This window comes from Malaclemys terrapin, chromosome 25 (assembly GCF_027887155.1).
Source record: "Malaclemys terrapin pileata isolate rMalTer1 chromosome 25, rMalTer1.hap1, whole genome shotgun sequence".
In the NCBI taxonomy this organism is placed as follows: Eukaryota; Metazoa; Chordata; order Testudines; family Emydidae; genus Malaclemys; species Malaclemys terrapin.
The window spans coordinates 132,458-149,397 of record NC_071529.1 but is presented as its reverse complement, the minus strand read 5'-3'; the positions used below and the strand labels follow the sequence as shown (position 1 = coordinate 149,397).

The window sequence follows — 16,940 nt, the reverse complement described above, 5'->3', positions numbered from 1 at the left end:
GTGGAGTGAGTGGGAAAAGCAGGTTTTTCCTCTAGTCTGGGCATCAGGGGTCCCAGGGAAAGCAAACCGTCAAACCCCTGTGCATATTCAGCTCCTCCCAGGAAAAAGCCCAGTGCGGATCAAACAGTATCAGATTAAAAGGGAAGCCAGAGAGGGACTACAAGAGACTATAGATCGGTTCCTGGAGTGCGGTGTACTACGGGAATGCCAGTCAGCTTGGAACACCCCCATTCTGCCCATACAGAAGCCCAATGGCACGTATCGGCTGGTACAGGACCTCAGGGCAGTTAATGAGCGGGTTAAGACTCTGCACCCCCTGGTTCCAAATCCGTATACACTGTTGGCCTCTATAGGGGGGCAATATACCCATTTCTCAGTCCTAGATTTAAAAGATGCTTTCTTCACGATTCCAGTTGACACCCAGTCTCAGGAGATATTTTCCTTCGAATGGGAAGACAAAAGAAGGGTTAAAAAGCAGCTTTGTTGGACAGTATTGGCTCAAGGATTTAAAAATTCCCCTACTCTGTTTGGACAGGCTTTGGCCAGAGACTTGGAGGAGTGGGATAATTCAGACAGAGCCCTCCTGCTGCAATATGTAGATGACTTGTTGATTGCTGCTGTGGGTCTAATCCCTTGTCTCAGAGCTACTGTGAGTCTCCTAAACTTTATTGGACTGCGAGGATACAGGGTATCTCAAAGCAAAGCCCAAATTGCTCTTTCAGAGATTCAATATCTGGGATTTCACATCAGGCAGGGAGAGAGACAGCTCTCAAACGAGAGGAAGGAGGCTATCTGCCAAGTTCCCATCCCCAGCAACTGTAAACGGCTTAGGGCATTCCTGGGCATGGCAGGTTTTTGCAGAATATGGATTCCAGAGTTTGGACTGTGGGCTAAACCTCTGTATGAATGTGTTAAGGGAGCGGAACATGACCCCTTTCACTGGTCCCCAGAAGCGGACAGGGCATTTAAAATCTTGAAAAGGAAGCTAATGGAAGCTCCAGCCCTGGGTTTGCCCGATATATCTAAGCCGTTCCAACTCTATGTGCATGAACGAAAAGGGGTAGCTTTGGGAATGCTTACCCAGCTATTAGGTGCCTGGAAACGTCCTGTGGCATACTTTTCTAAACAACTGGATCAGGTTTCAAAGGGATGGCCAGCCTGTTTGAGAGCGGTCGCAGCTACTGCTCTAGTGCTTGGGGAAGCTGAAAAGCTGACACTGGGAGGAACTGTGCAAGTGTATGTTCCCCATATGGTCCGAGCCTTGCTGGACACTAAGGGTGGTCTTTGGCTCACACAGGCTCGGGTTGCTCGGTACCAGGCGAAGCTGTTAGAGAATCCTGAAGTCACCCTGCAGATCTGTCCCTCCCTTAATCCAGCTACCCTGCTACCAGAGACAGAAAAGCAGGAACATGACTGTTTAGAAATCATAAATGTTCAGTACTCTAGCCGCCCAGATCTAAAAGATCAGCCATTCCCAAATGCTGACTTGGAATGGTATACAGATGGAAGTAGTACTGTTGTGGATGGGCGAAGGAGGGCTGGTTATGCTATTGTGTCTCTTCATGATACCGTGGAAGCTGAGAGTTTACCGGCAGGAACATCTGCCCAGCTTGCTGAACTAGTGGCCCTGACTCGTGCACTGGAGCTGGCAAAAGACAAACGGGTTAATATCTTTACTGACTCAAAGTATGCTTTTGGGGTATTGCATGCTCACGCTGGTTTGTGGAAACAAAGGGGAATGCTAACAGCCCAAGGCTCTCCGGTCAAGCATGGGTCTCAAATTCTCCGGCTTTTAGAAGTGGTACAACTCCCCTCAGCAGTAGCAGTGGTGCATTGCAAAGCCCATCAAAGGGAAGATCAAGATGTAACCAAGGGCAATGCCAGAGCAGACAGGGAAGCTAAGCGAGCTGCTACCCTGAAATCACCAACAGAGGAGAATGCCCAAATGCATGCCCTTATCCCGTCAGTGGGTGAGCTTGCAGCCCCTCAGTACTCCCAAGAGGACAGAAACCTGGCTGACAGTCTCGGTCTCCAGGAAAAGGAGGGATGGCTTTATTCCACAGAGAGAAAAATCCTCCTGCCCAAGGGCTTGATTCGACCAGTGTTGCAGAAACTGCATCAGACCACACATGCAGGCAGAGAGGCTCTTACCCAGCTTATGAATAAATATTTTCTAACCTCTGGACTTAAACCCCTAGCATCACAGGTACAAGCTGAATGTTTAATCTGCCAAAAGAATAACCCTCGACCAGGAGTAGCAGTGCCACCAGCCACCCTGGAACCTACCCCAGGCCCAGGATTGGTGTGGCAAATAGACTTTACTGCGTTTCCCAGGACCCAAGGGTACAGGTACCTTCTCGTCTTAGTGGATCGATTCAGCGGATGGCCTGAGGCCTTCCCATGTCACAACAACACTGCCAAAACAGTGGCTCTTAAGTTTATCAAGGAAATCATTCCTCGCTTCGGCCTTCCTCAGTGGATGGAATCTGATAATGGAACACACTTCACATCTCAAATTGTTCAAAAGATATCAAGTGCTCTGCAAATCCCCTGGAAACTCCACACACCCTGGCGACCACAAGCCAGTGGAGTAGTGGAACGCACAAATCAGACACTCAAGCGACACCTCTCAAAGGTCTGTCAGGAGGCCTCTCTTAAGTGGCCTGATGCCTTGCCCCTTGTGTTACTTCGCATTCGTGCTCTCCCTAAGGGTAGGATTGGGCTTAGTCCCTTCGAGATTGTTTGGAAGAGCATGGCCTATGAATGGTACCCCAGTTCTGGCAGGGGAGTGGGAGATGGGGTGTGGTTTCTTGTCTCAGTACATGTGCCCTCTGTCTGCTGTTCTTTCTTTTCTTCACAGGTATACCAAAGATTCACAGCCTCTTCTGCTGGATACTCCGGACCACTCCCTGCAGCCTGGTGACTCTGTTCTCGTGCGAACCTGGAAGGACGAGCCTCTTCAAGAGAAGTGGAAGGGACCCCACACCGTCCTGCTTGTCACCCATACAGCGGCAAAGGTCGAAGGACACAAGAACTGGATTCATCACTCTCGACTAAAAGCAGTGCCCACTCCTAAACAGTGGACTGTCCAGCCTGTGGAGAAGACTGTTAACGACGATTTGGGACTTAAGTTGTTATTCAAAAGACAGTAAGGGTTACTGGGAATGCGTTGTGATCTTTCTGAACAGTCACAGCATACTCCCCGCGAGAACCCTGAGCATTGGTTTTATTTTCTCACAGAAGGCCGACCTGGCCTATGTATTTGGTCTTGTTATTTTTTTGACTTGTTTAGTGTCAATAATTCTTCTTATCTTCTGGGCATTTGGGTTGTTGTAATTGTATGTGCCCTTATTGGAGAAGAGTATTGTACCTATGTCCCGGAGTTTTCACAGGACATTAACAAGCACATCTTGTCAGCTGAACGGGCCTTTAACCAGTGGAAGGCCCAGGAAGGAGAACCCACTATTTTGGATTCCCTTTGGGGTTGGATACCTGGTTTAGGAGAACTAGGGGATATAGGGGGAAACATTGTTCACATCTTGCTCACAGGTGTGGTGATATGTTTTGTTCTTTTGCTCATTTGCTGTAAAGTGCTCATACGTAAGATTTGTACCTCCCATACCCCAGAAGTTCCCTTATACCCTCTCATTGATAATCCTGATTGCATGGAGCTTAATCGCATTTTGTCTTTAGAGTATGAGAAAACTCTGACAAAGGTTTGTTGAGTGTTCTCAAAGGAGGGATTGTTGGGGTCCACTAGGCATAGCTACCAGGTAACTCGGGAGAGTGGAAGGCCACAAGTGCCGATGAAGCTCTTTTGCTCTGGGTCTGTGAACCACAGTGACTCCATCTTGGGAACTCTCACCTACTTCTATGCTAACTGTTTACATGCTCTGAAGTAGGTTGAAGCAGAAATGTAATGTCAGCTTTTTAGCAGATGGCTGCAGTTTCACTCACACTAGCAGAAATAATAGAGATAAGAAGCGGGGTAGTTAGTTTGCAGGCGTCTAACTCAAGGTCGCAAAGACTGAGAAAGTTTTCTCACAAGCTTATGTAGAGCTTATTGTAACAATTGTCTGGAAGGGAGGGGTAAGGGGGAACAGCCAGACAAAGAGATGTATGTAAACAGTTTGGAGTATAAAAGGTAAAAGTTGTTTGTATTTGTTGCACTGGATTTGAGACATGCTGGTCTCCTAGTGCCATTTCAGAGCTCTGAAATAAACTTGGCTTGCTTTCTCCCCTCGGTGTCTTTATTGGTGCCAAGCACACCGGGCGACGGACCGTTGTTGTCCCCTCGAGCCCTTTAGGGCGGGCAACACAAAGATGGCGGCAAAAAATTCCATCATCAGAAAGGATGTATGCAGAGGCCCATCAGAAAACATTTAACTTATAAGAACACATTTAAATTTTATTAGAGAATATTTAAAAAAAATAAACAATACAGAAAATTTGAGGCATCAGTTATTGGTCATTGGGGGTAACATACAGAGTATAGGGGGGATGTTAGTGCTTTGGGGTTTGGCAGCACACATAGTATATACAGACTGCAATCTCCCCAATGAGGGGGGATAATCAGTGGGCGGGTTCAAGAAACAGCCGATAAGAGGTCAGGGTCTATCACCCATACAGGAAGTAGGGACAGTCATGGGTATAAGTAAGTGGGCTGGGTAATGGGGATGGGGTGACCCTCACACGGTGGGATTCAGTTAGGTTCGGTGGGTTCAGGGCTCAGGGGATAAAGTCCAGCAGGGGGGGGTTATAGGTTTCTTCCCCCTTGTGGGTGCACGAGGTCTCCCCGGCTCACTCTCGGTATTGGCGGTGGCCGGTGATGTGCTCCATGTAGATGTCCTGGGACCAACGAATAGTGTCCGAGACCATTAGGCATCTCATGAGCCGTGCGTAATGCTGGCCCACCCCACAGGTCCTCACCAGGCATTCGTTGCATGGGTCCCAGGCACCCAGGGCCCCAACGAGCAGAGTGTCGACGTGCACCTCGTAGCCCTTGGTCCGCAGGGTGTCAGCCAGGGGGGCGTACTTTTCGAGCTTGCGGGCTCGGGCTTCACAGAAAGCCGTGATCCTGTTCTCAAACGGAATCGTTACGTCGACCAGGATGATCTTTTTTCCAACCTCGTCCGTAACGACGATGTCTGGGCGCAGCGGGCTGTCGGTGCCGGGGACGGCGCAGTTGATAGTGATCTCTCCCAGACGCGGGCCGATGACCTTCACTAGGCGGTCATGGACGGCATTGTGGCGTAGCTGCCAGGCTCTGGCATGGGGCTTGCAGCAGCATAGGACGTGGGGCAGGGTTTCGGAGACGTACCCGCACTTCCTGCAGCGTTTGTCCCGGTTCCCGTGGCGGATGGCACCGTTGAGCGGGACGCAATTCAGCCGGGCGCGGTGAATGAACCGCCAGTCGGTGAACCGGGTGAAGCTGCCTGTGGGGAGGAAGTTGTTGCACCATGAGCTCTTCAGGATTGCTCATACAGTGTATCAGTAGAAATTAATATTAAACTGATATAGATCTAGGTAGTAGCTTATCATGTAGAATTAATAAAGATTAAACTGATAAGAACAGATATAACTTAGAGAATTTTTTCACTTCAAGGTCCCAGAAACAAAGACAAGGTTTTCATCTCGAGGCCAAAAGACCAAAAACATCAAGACACTTGATCACAGCCTTGGATAGACCAAGAAACTCCTGACACTTGATCTTAGCTCATAGAGAGCCAAGAAGTCTTAAAGGTGCCACAGGACTCTCTCTCTCACCACGCCCAGGCCTGACTCTTGCCTTCAGCACAGGCAGCAAGAGGTGCCGGGGAGCTCCCTGGCAGGCCGTCGCCTCAGCCACCTCTTGCCTCATGGCCTAGGCCAGGGGTAAGCACCCTGGCGGGCCGGGCCAGTTTGTTTACCTGCCGCGTCGGCACCCTCGGCCGATGACCTTTCCCACTGGCCGCGGTTCGTCGCTCCACACCAATGGGGGCGGCGGGAAGCCATCGCCAGCACATCCCTCGGCCCACGCCGCTTCCCCCCGCCCCCCATTGGCTTGGGACGGCGAACCGTAGCCAGTGGGAGCCGCGATCGGCCGAACCTGCCGACACGGCGGGTAAACAAACTGCTCCGGCCCGCCAGAGCGGTTTAAGAACCTCCGCGGAATAGACTAAGAAAGCAGCTGTTCAACTGACCTACAAACAATGACAGAGTAAAATCTGCAAGAGCAGCCTTTCAACTCATCCAGTAATATTAACACCGAAAACCTGGGGACTAGTTATTCTAATTCTTTCCTTGGGAAACGAAATGATGCATGAAAAAAAAAAATGAAACTCAAAAATATATCCGTACGTTATTTTCTACATTATGCAAACCTTGCCTCAGCAAATCACTAATACTGAAAACACATGAATCCAAACAGCTAGATGAATACAAGTATCAGAGGGGTAGCCATCTTAGTCTGGATCTGTAAAAAGCAAGAGAGAGTCCTGTAGCACCTTTAAGACTAACAGATGTATTGGAGCATAAGCTTTCGTGGGTGAATGTTCTTGAAATCAGGTTACAGCTTTGTCGGGCCCCTCCTTTTCCGAGCTGGGCTGCAGCCCGTGACGCAGCCGTCCGTCCGCCGGGGAGAGCGGGCCCAGCAGAGGCCCTGGCGGGGACCGGGCGGCACTTCGGCAAGGGCACCTGGTGGGGCTGGCGGCTGGGCTCTTAGCGCTGAAGAGCCAGGGCTGGCCAGGGGAGTGGGCTGGGCCCGGGCAGGCAGGGGGAGGGGCCCGACTGGGGGGGCGGAGCCCCGTGAGCACGTATGCAGATATGCGTGCGAGCAGAGCATTGTGGGAGCGGGAGCAGGCTGCCGAGCAGGGCCCGAATTTGGCACCTGGGGCTCGGTGTGGAGAAGAGTGGGGCCCCGGGGCCACGTCGGGGCAGCTCGCGGCAGTGGGGGCTGGTGTGGGTGGGGCCGGCGGGCGTGGGGTCCCTCACCGTGGGTTCAGAGTGTGGGGCGAGTGAGGGCGGGCGGCCGCTGGGCGCTAGGAGGTTATACTTACCTGGCAGGGGAGATATCATGATCACCAAGGTGGTTTTTCCAGAGTGAGGCTCATCCTTTGCACTGCAGATGTGTTGACCTCTGTGATTTCCCCAAATGCGGGAAACTCAACTGCAGAATTTGTGGTAGTGGGGGACTGCGTTCGCGCTTTCCCCTGGGAGTTGGTCAAGAAAAGCAGTAGCTCAGGTAGTGCTCTTTGGAGTCCTCTACGGTTCTTCCTTAGCCTGAGCTAGAACTGCGTCCTTTTCTGTTCCTGTGGTGGGCTCTTTTCTGTTCTGTAGCTTGCTCTAGAGAGGTTTCATTCCTGTGCCCTGTCTTGACTCAAGGAGAGCTTTATTCTCCTTTTCCCTGCTTGTAGCCAGCCCTTGGTGCGTTTGAGCTTCCTGCTGGCAGTTGGTCTAACAAAAGAGAGCAATTAGTTCTTTTTTGAGCCCTGTCTTGACCACAGCCTCTGGCCAAGAGTTCCACAGGTTGACTGTGTGTTGTGTGAAGAAATACTTCCTTTTCTTTGTTTTAAACCTGGTGCTTATTAATTTCATTTGGTGACCCCTTAGATCTTGTGTTATGAGAAGGAGGAAATAACAACACTTCCTTATTTACTTTCTTCACACCAGTCATGATTTTATAGACCCCATTTAGTCGTCTCTCTTCCCAGCTGAAAAGTCCCAATCTCATTAATCTCTTCTTCTACAGAAGCTGTTTCATATCCCCTCATCATTTTCGTTGCCCTTTTTTCCCCAGAATCTTCCCTGCCATCCGCCACGGGAACCGGGACAAACGCTGCAGGAAGTGCAGGTACGTCAACGAAACCCTGCCCCACGTCCTATGCTGCTGCAAGCCCCATGCCAGAGCTTGGCAGCTACGCCACAACGCCGTCCAGGACCGTCTAGTGAAGGCCATCAACCCGCGTCTGGGAGAGATTACTGTCAACCGCGCTGTCCCCGGCACCGACAGCCCACTGCGCCCGGACATCGTTGTCACGGACGAGGTGGGGGAAAAGATCATCCTGGTCGACGTAACGATTCCGTTCGAGAACAGGACCCTGGCCTTCCACGAAGCCCGAGCCCGCAAGCTCGAAAAATACGCCCCCCTGGCTGACACCCTGCGGACTAAGGGCTACGAGGTGCACGTCGACGCTCTGCTCGTTGGGGCCCTGGGTGCCTGGGACCCGTGTAACGATCGCGTGCTGAGGACCTGTGGGGTGGGCCGTCATTACGCACGGCTCATGAGACACCTAATGGTCTCGGACACTATCCGTTGGTCCCGGGACATCTACATCGAGCACATCACCGGCCACCGCCAATACCGAGAGTGAGCCGGGGAGACCTCGTGCACCCACACACACCCCCTGTTGGACCCTATCCCCTGAGCCCTAAACCCACCAAACCTAGCTGAATCCCGCCACGTGAGGGTCACCCCATCCCCATTACCAAGTCCGCTTACTTATACTCATGACTGTCTCTACTTCCCGTATGGGTGTTAGACCCTCACCACTTATCGACTGTTTCCTGATCCCGCCCACCGATTACCTACCCCTCATTGGGGACATTGCAGTCTGTATATATTATGTGTGCTGCCCAGCCCCAAAACACCAACATACCCCTATACTCTGTATGTTACCCCCAATGACCAATAACTAACACTTCAAATTTCCTGTATTGTTTATTTTTTCTAAATATTTCTCTAATAAAATTTATATCTTTTTTCCATTGGGGCAACAACGAACCTCACCTTTATAGACTCACATTACGCTCCCAAGAAATTGCAATAATAAATATTTCTCATAAAGAAACCAAAGCTCTAAAGATTTCAGATTTTCCACATACATAAGAAGAAGGAAAAAAAAAACAAGAAAACCCAACCTGCTTCCAAGAAGTATCACCCCAGTAAAAGGCTTTCTGCTTTTCTAACCAGAATATTCTCCCCCAAGGGAGATGCACCAGTCCTGGAGACACTGCAATACCAGGTCAATGCATGGGGTGGACAGAGCAAGCTCCTATTCCAGCCCCCTGTTTCAAAAATCAATTTAACATACAGTTCTCAAATAAAGAACATATCAGATATTAAACTGATAAGAACAGACACTACACTTTCATCTTAGCTCTAAGGAGCCAAGAAGTGATACTGACACTGGCCGATGCTACACAGACCCTCTGCCCCCACCGCTTTCAACCTCGCCATGACGAGCTCCCAGACAGGCACCAAACACCATTCACATGACTTTGAGAACTAGGTAACGCTAAGTGAGGATCACTTCCCCGAAATGACTCCAATGGAGGAATTCAAAGCAAGAACCCTTAACACACAATTCTGTTCAAAAGGCACAGAAGTCTTTCTGTGTTGGGGATCCCCCCCCAACAGCTCTGTGAACCAGGCATGGCAACAATCCCAGGAGCCAGCGGGGAAAGCCCAGACACCAGGCACCCTCTAACCCCCTGTCCCACCTCCCCAAGAGATGCCCACCAGCACTGTTCTGCAGCCAACAGGCCCCCAGCAATAACCACCTCCAGAACCCATAGCCTCAGGGCTGGGCACATCAGAACCACCCTGTAGTGAGTCGGTGTGGCTCCCCTCCTGCCCAGAAGAGGGAGCCCACGTGCAGGCACCAGAGTGGGTGGGACCACCACCGCCTGTCCCCGCCCCCCGGAAGTCAAGGGGCGGGACAGGAAGTATAAAGGTCGGCCGCCAGAGCTCAGTCGGCGGCCAGCCACCACAGGGAGTAGACGTGTGGCCGGGAGCTCCCGGCCAGGAGGCCGCTGAAGACCGAGGCCTGGACCCTAGCTGGCCTGAGCTACCCTGGGCACGCTACGAGGAGGAGCCACCGGAGCCCGTCCGATCCCGTCACTGGGAGAATCCCTGGGAACCCCACCCCACCGACCCTGAGGGTGTGACTGTACCCGAACCCCTTCGCCCCTGCTGCTATCCAGAGGAGCCGCCTGAGGACCGTTGGCCTGACTTCCCGGCAGAGCTACCGGACCTGCCACCGAGCCCTGGCCAAGAGGAGCCCATGCAGATGGACTGGCCCGAGGCCGGCACGACGAACGAGGTAGGCTTTGAGGGGGATCACGGAAGTAGCCCGGGGGTAGCCGACCCCGGTCCGGCTGCAACTGAGTGTGAGCCTATGTCAGTGTGTTGCGGTCTGGATACCCCACTGACCAGCAGCGGCAGCAACCGCTGTTAGGGCCCCGGGCTGGAACGCAGTGGAGTGGGTGGGCCTGCGTTCCCCCCCTGCCACCCCTGCTCACGGGTGGCAGGCATCCCCCTCACCCAACACTCGGCTACAGAAAGCCTAGGCGTGCCTTGCCTGGGCTCTGAACTAGTTGCTCGCTCAGCCCCTGCAAACAAGGGCCTGAGCTAACTGTGTTTGCCCCGCCCTGATCCAGGGCCTGGGCTTTGAACTGTTTGCTCGCTCAGCTCCCTGCAAACAAGGGCCTGAGCCTAACTGTGTTTGCCCCGCCCTGATCCAGGGTCTGGGCTTCTGAACTGCTTGTTGACTCAGCTCCCTGCAAACAAGGGCCTGAGCTTAACTGTGTTTGCCCCGCCCTGATCTAGGGCCTGGGCTCTGAACTGTTTGCTCACCCAACCCCTACAGTCAAGGGCCTGAGCTTTACTGTGTTTGCTCCGCCCCTGCAGTCCAGGGCCTGAGCTTTCACTGTGGTCGCTCCGGCCCTGCACCAAAGAGCCGGAGCTTCAGGACTAACTGACTGCTTGTTCCCACAGTAGTGAGTCGGTGTGGCTCCCCTCCTGCCCGGAAGGGTCAAGCCCCGGCTAGGACCAATTACACACCCCCTAAAACCCAAAACCTCCAGAACCCACCAACCTGAGTAGGGTACCCCCTACCCGGTCACCCAGAGGCCTCCCCTGCCACAATGCCCCCTTCAGCTCCAGCTGCAATCTCCCCACACAGACACTGTCCCCCCCAGCAACAGGGTTACCTCACAGTGTCTGATAAGTGCTAGAAAGTTATCACCGCCCCCTGCTGGCCAGCTGCACAGGAAGCCCTGGAAGAGGCTTCTTTAACAGGAGAATGGAAGGTATGGAGGGCCAAATTAGGTAAGAAATTTCCATGCCCTGTCACTAGCAAATAGTGCCAGCCATGGACCCACCCCAGAGGTGGTTACATCTTAGCACTGTGGGAAGCAACCCCTCACAGAGACCATTTATCATGGGCTTTGGGATACTTCTGGACCCACGCTGCACTCAGAGCAACCTCCTCATCCCGTGCCAGCTGGAGAAAAGAAAAGGGTCCAGCCAACTCTCCTGTGACCAGGGGAGGCCTCTGGTTTTGATATTTATTGAATATGTGGCTGGTCTCTTTCATCAGCAAACCTTTTTAACAGAGCTAAAGGGGGGAACAAATGATTCTCCAAAGAGAGGGGAAAGATGATCATTGGGCAATTTAACCCCCTGCAGCCTCTAGGATGGAGAAGGACTCAGGCTACAGGGTCCCTCCAAGGAAGGAGAAGTTGCTGGGATTTAGAAGTATAGGGAACAGCTCCGAACCCAACAGGATTTTTAATTGACATTTGATAATGACATAGAGGCAAAACCTGAGATTTGAGGTCAATGTTCAGAAATGTAAGAGAAAGGGTGGAAATCTGAGAGATTTTGGATCCATTTTTACAGATTATAGAGAGGAAAGTGGAAAATCAGAGGGGTTTTATGTCAGTTGTTGATATGAGGTAAAATCTGAGTGTATTTCACATCAATATTTGATAAATGAATAGAGGAAATGAGCAACATTTGCAACCATTGTATATCCATGTTCAAGAGTCCGAGAAAAGGTGTAAATCTGAGATTTTCTTAGTATTTTATACTTAGAGAGACAGGGAAAGATCTCAGGGCATATTCAATTAGAAACAGACAACTAGAGAAAAAGTGGGGTGAATGTTTAGGGTATTTTATTTTAACCCCCCCAAGCCCTCGGGGATTTCCTGGCTGCCCAGAGACAGTTCAACCCCCCCAGGGGACCCCCCGCCGGGCCCCAGTCTCCGCCCCCCCCCCCATCCCGGCGGTTCCGGGGGCAGATCCTGCTGCAGCTCCCCTGGGGCTGAGGCAGCTCCGCGGCTTCTCCCGGGTTCCCCGGGGCAGACCGGCCCCAGCGCCCCCCCGGCCGGGGTCTCTCACTCCCAGGGGTCCCAGCTGCAGAAAGCCCCCCTCCCCCGCCGGTGTGGGAATGAGTAGATTATTCATAGATTCATAGATTATAGGACTGGAAGGGACCTCGAGAGGTCATAGAGTCCAGTCCCCTGCCAGCATGGCAGGACCAAATACTGTCTAGACCATCCCTGATAGACATTTATCTAACCTACTCTTAAATATCTCCAGAGACGGAGATTACACAACCTCCCTAGGCAATTTGTTCCAGTGTTTAACCACCCTGACAGTTAGGAACTTTTTCCTAATGTCCAACCTAGACCTCCCTTGCTGCAGTTTAAACCCATTGTTTCTGGTTCTATCCTTAGAGGCTAAGGTGAACAAGTTCTCTCCCTCCTCCTTATGACACCCTTTTAGATACCTGAAAACTGCTATCATGTCCCCTCTCAGTCTTCTCTTTTCCAAACTAAACAAACCCAGTTCTTTCAGCCTTCCTTCATAGGTCATGTTCTCAAGACCTTTAATCATTCTTGTTGCTCTTCTTTGGACCCTTTCCAATTTCTCCACATCTTTTTTAAAATGCGGCGCCCAGAACTGGACACAGTACTCCAGCTGAGGCCTAACCAGAGCAGAGTAGAGCGGAAGAATGACTTCTCGTGTCTTGCTCACAACATACCTGTTAATGCATCCCAGAATCATGTTTGCTTTTTTTGCAACAGCATCACACTGTTGACTCATATTTAGCTTGTGGTCCACTATAACCCCTAGATCCCTTTCTGCCGTACTCCTTCCTAGACAGTCTCTTCCCATTCTGTATGTGTGAAATTGATTTTTCCTTCCTAAGTGGAGCACTTTGCATTTGTCTTTGTTAAACTTCATCCTGTTTAACTCAGACCATTTCTCCAATTTGTCCAGATCATTTTGAATTATGACCCTGTCCTCCAAAGTAGTTGCAATCCCTACCAGTTTGGTATCATCCGCAAACTTAATAAGCGTACTTTCTATGCCAATATCTAAGTCGTTGATGAAGATATTGAACAGAGCCGGTCCCAAAACAGACCCCTGCGGTACCCCACTCATTACGCCTTTCCAGCAGGATTGGGAACCATTAATAACAACTCTCTGAGTACGGTTATCCAGCCAGTTATGCACCCACCTTATAGTAGCCCCATCTAATTTGTATTTGCCTAGTTTATCGATAAGAATATCATGCGAGACCGTATCAAATGCCTTACTAAAGTCTAGGTATACCACATCCACCGCTTCACCCTTATCCACAAGGCTCGTTATCCTATCAAAGAAAGCTATCAGATTGGTTTGACATGATTTGTTCTTCACAAATCCATGCTGGCTGTTCCCTGTCACCTTACCACCTTCCAAGTGTTGGCAGATGATTTCCTTAATTACTTGCTCCATTATCTTCCCTGGCACAGAAGTTAAACTAACTGGTCTGTAGTTACCTGGGTTGTTTTTATTTCCCTTTTTATAGATGGGCACTATATTTGCCCTTTTCCAGTCTTCTGGAATCTCTCCCGTCTCCCATGACTTTCCAAAGATAACAGCTAGAGGCTCAGATACCTCCTCTATTAGCTCCTTGAGTATTCTCGGATGCATTTCATCAGGCCTGGGTGACTTGCAGGCATCTAACTTTTCTAAGTGATTTTTAACTTGTTCTTTTTTTATTTTATCCGCTAAACCTACCCCCTTCCCATTAGTATTCACTATGTTAGGCATTCCTTCAGACTTCTCGGTGAAGACCGAAACAAAGAAGTCATTAAGCATCTCTGCCATTTCCAAGTTTCCTGTTACTGTTTCTCCCTCTTCACTAAGCAGTGGGCCTACCCTGTCTTTGGTCTTCCTCTTGCTTCTAATGTATTGATAAAAAGTCGTCTTGTTTCCTTTTATTCCCGTAGCTAGTTTGAGCTCATTTTGTGCCTTTGCCTTTCTAATCTTGCCCCTGCATTCCTGTGTTGTTTGCCTATATTCATCCTTTGTAATCTGTCCTAGTTTCCATTTTTTATATGACTCCTTTTTATTTTTTAGATCGTGCAAGATCTCGTGGTTAAGCCAAGGTGGTCTTTTGCCACATTTTCTATCTTTCCTAACCAGCGGAATAGCTTGCTTTTGGGCCCTTAATAGTGTCCCTTTGAAAAACTGCCAACTCTCCTCAGTTGTTTTTCCCCTCAGTCTTGATTCCCATGGGACCTTACCTATCAGCTCTCTGAGCTTCCCAAAATCTGCCTTCCTGAAATCCATTGTCTCTATTTTGCTGTTCTCCCTTCTATCCTTCCTTAGAATTGCAAACTCTATGATTTCATGATCACTTTCACCCAGGCTGCCTTCTACTTTCACATTCTCAACGAGTTCCTCCCTATTTGTTAAAATCAAGTCTAGAACAGCTTCCCCCCTAGTAGCTTTTTCAACCTTCTGAAATAAAAAGTTGTCTCCAATGCAGTCCAAGAATTTGTTGGATAGTCTGTGCCCCGCTGTGTTATTTTCCCAACATATATCCGGATAGTTGAAGTCCCCCATCACCACCAAATCTTGGGCTTTGGATGATTTTGTTAGTTGCTTGAAAAAAGCCTCATCCACCTCTTCCACCTGGTTAGGTGGCCTGTAGTAGACTCCTAGCATGACATCTTCCTTGTTTTTTGCCCCTTTAAGCCTAACCCAGAGACTCTCAACACTTCCGTCTCCTATGTCCATCTCTACCTCAGTCCAAGTGTGTACATTTTTAATATATAAGGCAACACCTCCTCCCTTTTTCCCCTGTCTATCCTTCCTGAGCAAGCTGTACCCATCCACACCAACATTCCAATCATGTGTATTATCCCACCAAGTTTCAGTGATGCCAACAATGTCATAGTTGTATTTATTTATTAGCACTTCCAGTTCTTCCTGCTTATTCCCCATACTTCTCACATTTGTATATAGGCATCTAAGATACTGGTTTGATCTTTCCTCCCAGTTTTGTCCTGACTCTCCTTTCTCTCTACCAATATAGCCCACACTCCCTCTTGTTTCCGACCCATCTCCCCGGTCTCCATGTTCCCCACTTACCTGTGGGCTTTGCTCACCTGTCCCCGTCGAACCTAGTTTAAAGCCCTCCTCACTAGGTTAGCCAGTCTGTGTCCGAATAGGGTCTTTCCTCTCCTCGAAAGGTGAACGCCATCTCTGCCTAGCAGTCCTTCCTCGAATAGCATCCCGTGGTCTAGGAAGCCAAAGCCCTCCTGGAGACACCATCTTCGCAGCCAGGCATTCACCTCCATGATGCATCTGTCTCTGCCCGGGCCCCTACCTTTGACAGGAAGAATTGAAGAGAATACCACCTGCGCTCCAAACTCCTTCACCCGTACTCCCAGAGCCCTGTAGTCACTCTTGATCCGCTCAGTGTCACACCGCGCAGTATCATTTGTGCCCACATGGATGAGTAGCATGGGGTAGTAGTCAGAGGGCTGGATAATCCTCGACAATGCCTCCGTAACGTCTCGGATACGGGCCCCCGGCAGGCAGCATACCTCCCGAGATGAAATGTCAGGGCGATAGATGGGCGCCTCCGTCCCCCTCAGCAGAGAGTCTCCGACCACCACTACCCTACATTTCCTATTCGCAGTGGTGGCAGTGGACTTTCCAGCCTTAGGGGTACGAGGCTTCTCCTCCTTTACTGTAGGGAGTGATTCCTTCTTTCCTGTATCAAGAAGAGCATAACGGTTACCTATAACCACGGCAGGAGGGTTCGGAGCAAGGGTGGAGCACTGCCTGCTGCCAGAAGTAACCAGCTGCCAGTGTCTACCCTGAGCCATCTCCTCCTCCACCAGTGGTGTATCAGCAGTCCTGTGTACTGGGACAGCTACCTCAGCTGTCTCCACATGGACACTGTCGAGGAATTGCTCATGGATACGGATGCTCCTCAACCTAGCCACCTCCTCCTGTAGCTCTCCCACCTGCTGCCTGAGAGATTCCACCAGCAGGCACCTCTCACATTGGATGGTCCCCCCAGCCTGGATATCAGTAAGTGGAAATTGCAAGTTACAGTCTTTGCAAAACCACACCAGGATCTGGGTAGAGGCATCCATGCTTAGGCACTCTGTCTGGCTACAGGCACAGGTGGAGGAGACAGTAGCAGTGCTGGCACAGGTGTTGTGGGTCTTCCTAACCATCGTAAGCCTCCCTCTGTCAAACTCCCGTCTGCAGCCCCCTGTCAGCTGAAAGGGTTGTTTAAGCAAAAAGTTATGAATGTAGTTGTTTTATAGGTATTAAGGGGAATCAAGAGAAAACAGATGGAACTGGCAAGGGACCCTCGCCCCCTTCCTGCTCCCCTTCCAAACTCCCTTGCGAAACTCCCTGTTAGCAGCCCCTGGTCGCTTGTGCGCTGCTTTATAAAGCCCTGGCCTGTATGAATGCCCCGCCCACTGATGAAGGCTCAGCCACTTACCAGAGGCTTCTAGCTTTCAAACCTTCCAACTGCCAGCCACAGCACACGGTCCTTCAAACAACCAAAACAAACAAACAGACTGACAAACACAAGCTCAGCTCACAGCAAGTAACCCTCAAACACAAACAAACACACACTACAGACAGTCACTTACCCCAAAAGGGTGCTGTATTGCTCCTCCTTCACCTGGAGAACTCCCTTGCGAAACTCCCTGTTAGCAGCCCCTGGTCGCAAAGTAGCACCTTTGCTCTCCTACCCCCACTGGAGATCGCACGGAGCATGCGCAGTAACAGCTGCCTGACCTGGGCTGGAGAAGGCATAAGTGCCCCCCGGAGCAGGCTGGGAATTGTAGTTCCTAACTCTCCCAGGGAG

The 16,940-nt window shown here is 50.7% G+C and overlaps 1 protein-coding gene and 2 non-coding genes across 3 annotated transcripts in view; 1 reads left to right on the top strand and 2 right to left on the bottom strand.

Moving 5' to 3' along the window:
* ZNF157 (zinc finger protein 157) overlaps nucleotides 1-16,940 on the bottom strand; it is a 148,011-nt gene that overhangs the window by 75,464 nt on the left and 55,607 nt on the right. The gene's annotated exons all lie outside the window — the stretch shown is intronic.
* On the top strand, nucleotides 7,030-7,193 carry LOC128829356 (U1 spliceosomal RNA). The gene has a single exon (XR_008443328.1). It is a non-coding gene; the product is annotated as a U1 spliceosomal RNA (small nuclear RNA).
* On the bottom strand, nucleotides 8,966-9,159 carry LOC128829357 (U2 spliceosomal RNA). The gene has a single exon (XR_008443329.1). It is a non-coding gene; the product is annotated as a U2 spliceosomal RNA (small nuclear RNA).